Consider the following 7,189-nt stretch of genomic DNA (forward strand, 5'->3'; position numbering starts at 1 on the left):
CAGGGACAGCAGCCAGGGCACGGCTGGAGCTGGGCCAGGGCAGCTCAGGCTGCAGCTCAGGGAAAGGTTCTTCCCCCAGAGGGTGCTGGCACTGCCCAGGCTGCCCAGGGAATGGGCACGGCCCCGAGGCTGCCAGAGCTCCAGGGATGCCCAGGGTGGGGTTGTTGGGGATCTGGGCAGGGCCAGGGCTGGGCTCAATGATCCCTTTGTGCCAGACGAGTGATGCCATGGTTGACTCTCACAATTAAAAGGCAAATATCCTGTATCTATGTCAAGTTTTATAGATTTATATTTGTGTTTTACCCCCCTTGCGTTGCTCTCAGGGCTGCCCTGGGTTTGGGACATTTGGGAGGGTGGGCTCGTTACCATGGCAACAGCTGCCCCCAATCAGGATGTCAGGCAGTGATCTCCAGCCCTGGGCAGCCAAGGAGGAGTCGATGGACAGAACCTTGGGAGGGGCCAAAGGGTTAAAAGGTGAAACCTCCACTGTGTGGGTGAGCACATGGTGGGGAAATCCTCTGCTCCTGGCGCTGTGATATTTTCTCTATTCAGTTTCTGTTGGATTTTTGATAAGGTTTTAACAAACCTTTTAAATTTTTGGAAGTGAGGATCATTGCTCACACATGTGGGCCCCTTCCCACTCTGGATATTCCATGATCCTGCTCTGGGATTCTCCAATCCATCACCTGCAGTTACCTGTGGATAACCCGAGCACCCCTCAGCACCAAAGGGCACCAGGGCTGGCAGGCAGCCCGTGTGGCACAGCCCCTCCTTCCCCTTCCCAACCTCTGCTTACATTTCATCTCCCCTGCTCTGCTTCCAAGGTTTAATAACATTTAATCCCAGCACGTCGTGAGTTCATTAATTAGACGGCTCGCTGAGCCAATTCCTGCTCCGCCGGTGCTGAGGGCAGGGAGCCGCCCCGGAGGAGCAGCAGGACCCGCGGGGCTGGCTCGGCTCACACCGAGGGCTTCATTTCAGAGCCCTCGGATTTCCCCTCCCCGATTTGCCCTCCCTGATTTCCCGGCTGGAAGAGCTCCCGTGGCTGTAAGCAGTGATCTCCTGTGTCAGCCCCGCTCCCCTCACAGCTCTCAGCAGCAGAGTGGGAAATCCCTGGAAATTCAGGTTTTTTCACCTGAAATTGATGACCTGGGATCATCCAATCCATGTGCTCCAACTACAGCTTTTTGCCCCCTCCCTGTTGTTCCCTCCTCAGTACAGGATTTTTTTTTTTTTTAAATTCTCTGTTGCAAAGAAACCACTAAACTATTTTTGTCTGGTTTTTCTTTTTTTTTTTTTTTCTTTTTTTTGTTCCCACCAGGAACAAGCTGTGTGAATTCGGTAGAAACGGGGCTATTTTGACAGGCCAGAAGCTTTCATTCCCTTCACTGATCTTCCTTCCCTGCGAGCTGATTTCCAAGGCGAGCTGACACCGAACCGGAGCATCCCCGGAGCATCCCCGCCCTCCCAGCGCCTTCTGCTGTCCCTGCTCATCTCCTGCCGTGCCACCGCCCCGGGAAGAGCCAGCCCAGTGCTCGGCGGCCTCGGTGACATCCCGGAGCTGACGGGGACCACAGCACGGGGGATGTTTCCCCTTTTCCCCTCTGCTCGGGAATTAATTCTCCTCTCACCGGCTCTGTCTGGGCGCGCCCCGCTCAGTGCAGTTGTTTACAAACACGCTAAACCCCGTTTAAACCCCGCTTAAACCCCATTTAAGCCCCATTTAAACCCCATTTGTGTCGCTCTCCAGCTGCCCGAGGAGTTTTTTTACTCAGCTCCTGGCCCCGCACCAAAATTCGGAATGACAGATTGCCAAAAAGGACGGCGAGGGGGGTGCGGGGTGGCCAGACGACACAGCAGATGAATTTATTGGGTTTATTGTCCCGCTGCCGCTGGGAGTGGAGGGCAGGAGCCGGGCTCGGCTGAAGGGACACTGCAAGGAACACTCGGGAAGGGAAAGGTCGGGGATAATCAGCTTTATTTATTTATCAACGAAGGCAGCTCTGAGCTGGCACTGCCGCTCCCGGGGTGCACAACCTGTCCCCTCCAATTAGAGCTCAGCCAGAGGCTCCCCAGGACTGCCCCGACCACCCAGAATCCTGCCTAAAACAGCTGTGCCTTCTGCAGGGGCAGCAGCAGCAGCTCCCCCAGCCTGGCCCATCCCCGGAGTTTTCCATCCTGTGCCACCACATTTTACCTGGGAAAATCCCCCACAGCCTGGCTGCAGCTTTCCCTGTGGATAAAGCTCCAAACAATCCCATTTTCCACTCTAGGCCCCTTGCTCACCTGCCTCACATCAGCCAAGTGATTCCCAGTCCTTAAAATCCACCCAATACCAGCGCCAGACCTGGAGTTGAGTCCCTAAAATGTCCTGGGGCAGATCACGTCCGTGCCCAGCAGCACCTGGCTTTCCAAGAGCTCCATGAACAGCACTTTATTCCCACAAACTTCCCCCAAAGCTGGGCAGGCAGCATCCCCTAGGAAGGCAAAACTTCTCCAGCAAATGAAGAGATTTTATGAGATTTTTTTTGCCAGGGGAAAAGGCAGAGCTGCAGGGGAGGTGGGATTTGGGAACTGCTGGTCATGTTCGAGGGGAGAGACCCAGCAGCAGCTTCTGTTTCTCAATATTTGACATTTTCAGCTGCTGGATTTTCCAGGAGGGAAATCACGGCAGCAGGAGCTGCCAGCTCCACCCTCACCCTGCAAACCACGGCTGCTGGGACCAGAAAATCGCTGTGAACACCTGGATGGGATCACTGGATGAGCCCTCTGTCAGCAGAAACAAAGAGAAAAACCAAATCTGGACCAGACCTTACCCCTCCAAACATCTTTTAATGCTCAGTCACCAATGCCTGCGCTAGGAACTGCAACCCCCTGGGGCTGTGTCACCTCAGAGGGGCACAAAACCTGCAGGAACCCCACAGAAAGCAAAGAATCCATCACAAAACCAGGCCTGGGCTTGACCCCAAAACCCTGAGAGCACGGGGTCTGTGATCCCCACACCCCAAAGCCCTGAGGGCATGGGGTCTGTGATCCCCACACCCCAAAGCCCTGAGAGCATGGGGTCTGTGATCCCCACACCCCAAAGCCCTGAGAGCACGGGGTCTGTGATCCCCACACCCCAAAGCCCTGGGGGCACAGGGTCTGTGATCCCCACACCCCAAAGCCCTGGGGGCACAGGGTCTGTGATCCCCACACCCCAAAGCCCTGAGAGCATGGGGTCTGTGATCCCCACACCCCAAAGCCCTGAGAGCATGGGGTCTGTGATCCCCACACCCCAAAGTCCTGAACCCCACAGAAAGCAAAGAACCCATCACAAAACCAGGCCTGGGCTTGACCCCAAAGCCCTGAGAGCACGGGGTCTGTGATCCCTACACCCCAAAGCCCTGGGGGCACGGGGTCTGTGATCCCCACACCCCCAAAACCCCCGGATCAGGCACTGGGGCCATGGCTGAGCTCTTACCTGTGGGAAAGCTGCTACAGGTGCATCCTCTGAGAGGTGGAGGAGACTCAGGTGTTCATAGGAAAAGGGTGCCTGGGGTGGGAAAGAAGAGACATTCTTGAGATGAGGCAGCTTGGAATTGTACCACAGAGACACTCACAGCCTCTCCAAAAATCAGGGAGTTTATTCCTTGCTCCCAAAGCAGGGATTTTATTCCTTGCTCCCATCCACGCTTCAGGGATTTTCCCTGCTCGCCCTTTCCCTCCTTATCTCAACCCTTCTGTCACCATTTTGGCTTTATCTTTTTTAGGCATTTTTTCCCTGTGCTCTCCTCTTCTCTTTAGCAAGCAAATAATTTTAGAGGAGCAGAACTGCAGAGTTTTCTTTGCACGTGGAATGATCCATTTCCAGAGACACAAAGACCAGGCACAAGAGCCTGGCTGCTGATGGGGTTTCTGCTTCTCCTAAAATCAGACCCTGAGTGCAAATTGAAGCCCATCCTGAGTAATTCAGAGCTGGGAGTGCAAATTCAGCCCCAATCTGAGTAATTCAGAGCTGGGAGTGCAAATTCAGCCCCAATCTGAGTAATTCAGGGCTGGGAGTGCAAATTCCACCCCAATCTGAGTAATTCAGGGCTGGGAGTGCAAATTCAGCCCCAATCTGAGTAATTCAGGGCTGGGAGTGCAAATTCCACCCCAATCTGAGTAATTCAGGGCTGGGAGTGCAAATTCAGCCCCAATCTGAGTAGTTCAGAGCTGGGAGTGCAAATTCAGCCCCAATCTGAGTAATTCAGGGCTGGGAGTGCAAATTCAGCCCCAATCTGAGTAATTCAGAGCTGGGAGTGCAAATTCAGCCCCAACCTGAGTAATTCAGGGCTGGGAGTGCGAATTCAGCCCCATTTTGAATAATTCAGGGCTGGGAGTGCAAATTCGGCCCCAATCTGAGTAATTCAGGGCTGGGAGTGCAAATTCAGCCCCATTTTGAATAATTCAGTGCTGGGAGTGCAAATTCAGCCCCAATCTGAGTAATTCAGAGCAAGGAAATAAAGCTGATCTCTGCCCTGGGCTCTGCACTGTCAAGGATGGTTCATCCACTCCCAACCTCAGTGGGGCTAAACTTTAATAGAAAAGTAAATGGGAAGTAAATGGGAAAGGTTATGGGAAAGGTACCCAGGAAAATAATGTTCAAAAGGCTGGGGCTGGCTTAACGAAGTTCACAGAATCCCAGAATCCCAGAAAGCTGGAATCCCAGAATGGGTTGGGCTGGAAGGGACCTACAAGCCCATCCAGTGCCACCCTGCCACGGCAGGGACACCTCGCACTGTCCCAGGGGCTCCAAGCCTTGTCCAGCCTGGGTTTGAACAGTGCCAGGATGAGGCAGAACACGTCCTGGCTGCAGGGAAAAAGGGCAGGCTGAGGAGGCTGCCACAGGGCTCCGTCCATGAAGGTGTCTCCAGCCCCGGGGACGGTGGCCCCAGGTGTGGGGACACTGCAGGGGTGACAGAGGTGGCATCCCTGTGGTGGCCTGGAGCATCCTCAGTGGCTGACTGGGACTGGGAATGCAGGAGGAGCAGGAGGAGGCACCGCAGGACTTCATCCACACCCACACCCACCCAGGGTTCCTCCTGTTGCCTCTTGCAATTAATATTTCTCATTACATGGCAGGAAATAACTCCAGACAGGTCAGACTGTGAGGATTTAATGGAACCAACACTTTTAGGCAGGAACTCTTCCCAACATCTCCCCCAGCATCCCTTCTGCTGCCAGCGATTAAATCAGATAATTTCAAAGCTGTAGCTTTATCTGTGGCTTCTCCTGAAAGCATTTGGGCACTCACAGAGCTCCTAGGAAATACAGAAAACTCCACACAATGTCACTGCAAAAGCTCCTCTGCACTAACAAATGCTGAATATGAGCACTGAGAATGCCTGAAATCGCTGGGACATAAACTGAAGGCACAGGTGAATTTAAACCACCCCACCCAGCAATGCTGCACTAAGGAAAAAAAACATTCCAATGTTAAATTTGGAGCTGTGTTAAAACAAAATGCAGGCTTCGTTTAACAAGGGAGAAAGCCCAAGGAAATGCTACCAAAGCATTTTCCCAGCCCATGGGGCCACTTTCACTCCTAAAAGCTCCAAATTCACAATTTCATTGCCCCTGGCTGAGACCCTTTAGGTGGGGTCACCCAGTGTCCCCTTGCTGCCCCTCGGAGGGAAGAAAAGGGCCAGAAGGAAGGAAAGCAGCAGAAACACGGGCTGGGATCGTGCAGGAGTAACTGGAGTGGGAATTCTCTGGATCAGCCAGAGCTGGCAGATGTTTGCACACCCCTGTGGCAGCAGGGCCCGGCCGTGGCAGGGGGAGGCAGAGCTGTGTCCTTGTGTAAGAAATGATCCTCACTTCCAAAAATTTAAAAGGTTTATTAAAACCTTATCAAAAACACAACAGAAACTGAATAGAGAAAATATCACAGCACCAGGAGCAGAGGATTTCCCCACCATGTGCTCACCCACACAGCGGAGGTTTCACCTTTTAACCCTTTGGCCCCTCCCAAGGTTCTGTCCATCGACTCCTCCTTGGCTGCCCAGGGCTGGAGATCACTGCCTGACATCCTGATCGGGGGCAGCTGTTGCCATGGTAACGAGCCCACCCTCCCAAATGTCCCAAACCCAGGGCAGCCCTGAGAGCAACGCAAGGGGGGTAAAACACAACTACAGATCTATAAAACTTAACATAGATACAGGATATTTGCCTTTTGGTTGTGAAAGTCAACCATGGCATCACTCGTCTGGCACACCTGGGAGGTGACAGCACAGGGGGCTCTGGAGCAGTCCCCGGAGCTCCAAGCTCCATCCAAATTGGTTTTCCTGCCCCTCCTCCCGCAGGGGAGCTGGAAGCAGAGCTGCAGCAGCTGCGGTGATGCCTCGCTCCGCTGCTTCCCTCTTCCCAGTCCTTCCTTCTCGCGGCCCCTCCTTTCCCCCAGTGGGACTGCCCTGCTCCTCAGGGCTGCCAGCCCTGCCGAAATCCGAGCTTTTCTGCCCCAAATCTGAGTTTTTCTGCCCCAAATCCGAGCTTTTCTGCCCCAAATCCGAGTTTTTCTGTCCCAAATCCAAGCTTTTCTGCCCCAAATCCGAATTTTTCTGTCCCAAATCCGAGCTTTTCTGCCCCAAATCCGAGCTTTTCTGCCCCAAATCCGAGTTTTTCTGCCCCAAGTCCGAGCTTTTCTGCCCCAAGTCCGAGCTTTTCTGCCCCAAATCCGAGTTTTTCTGCCCCAAATCCACGCAGGTGCTGCCTGCACACAGCCGCTGTGCCTGCCCCTCCCTGCTGGTGGCCAGCACATCGCTCTGCGTGCCCGGGGCCGCACGTGCAGGCCCGGGGAAGGGAGGCATGGAAAAGCTGGCTCGGGCACAGCGCTGCTCTATTTTACCTCCTGCACTCCTTGGAAAACATTTGGAGGGAGCCAGGCGGGACGCGCACACATTCCAGCTCCAGAAATAGCCCGGCTCTGCGGAGCTCCAGAGCTCCCCGTGAGCTCCGCAGCCTCTCCCGGTCCCGGAGCAGCCCCAGGGAGGGAGAGCAGAGCTCCTGGAGCCGGGCTGGATACCGGCGGGAAGGGCTCTGGATCCCGGGCTGGATCCCGGCGGGAAGGGCTCTGGATCCCGGCAGGAAGGGCTCTGGATCCCGGGATCAATCCCTGCAGAAGGGCTCTGCATCCCGGGATCCATCCCTGTGGGAAGTGCTCTGGATC

The 7,189-nt window shown here is 54.5% G+C and overlaps 1 long non-coding RNA gene across 1 annotated transcript; it reads right to left on the reverse strand.

Annotated features, from left to right (window-relative positions):
- Positions 1 to 2,541: 2,541 nt before the first annotated feature.
- Positions 2,542 to 6,018, reverse strand: LOC128818918 (uncharacterized). Its single transcript, XR_008440593.1, has 3 exons — positions 5,971 to 6,018; positions 3,464 to 3,535; positions 2,542 to 2,769 (listed from the first exon to the last, which is right to left on the reverse strand). It is a non-coding gene; the product is annotated as an uncharacterized LOC128818918 (long non-coding RNA).
- Between the last annotated feature and the right edge of the window lie 1,171 nt (positions 6,019 to 7,189).

This window comes from Vidua macroura, chromosome 25, assembly GCF_024509145.1.
Source record: "Vidua macroura isolate BioBank_ID:100142 chromosome 25, ASM2450914v1, whole genome shotgun sequence".
In the NCBI taxonomy this organism is placed as follows: Eukaryota; Metazoa; Chordata; class Aves; order Passeriformes; family Viduidae; genus Vidua; species Vidua macroura.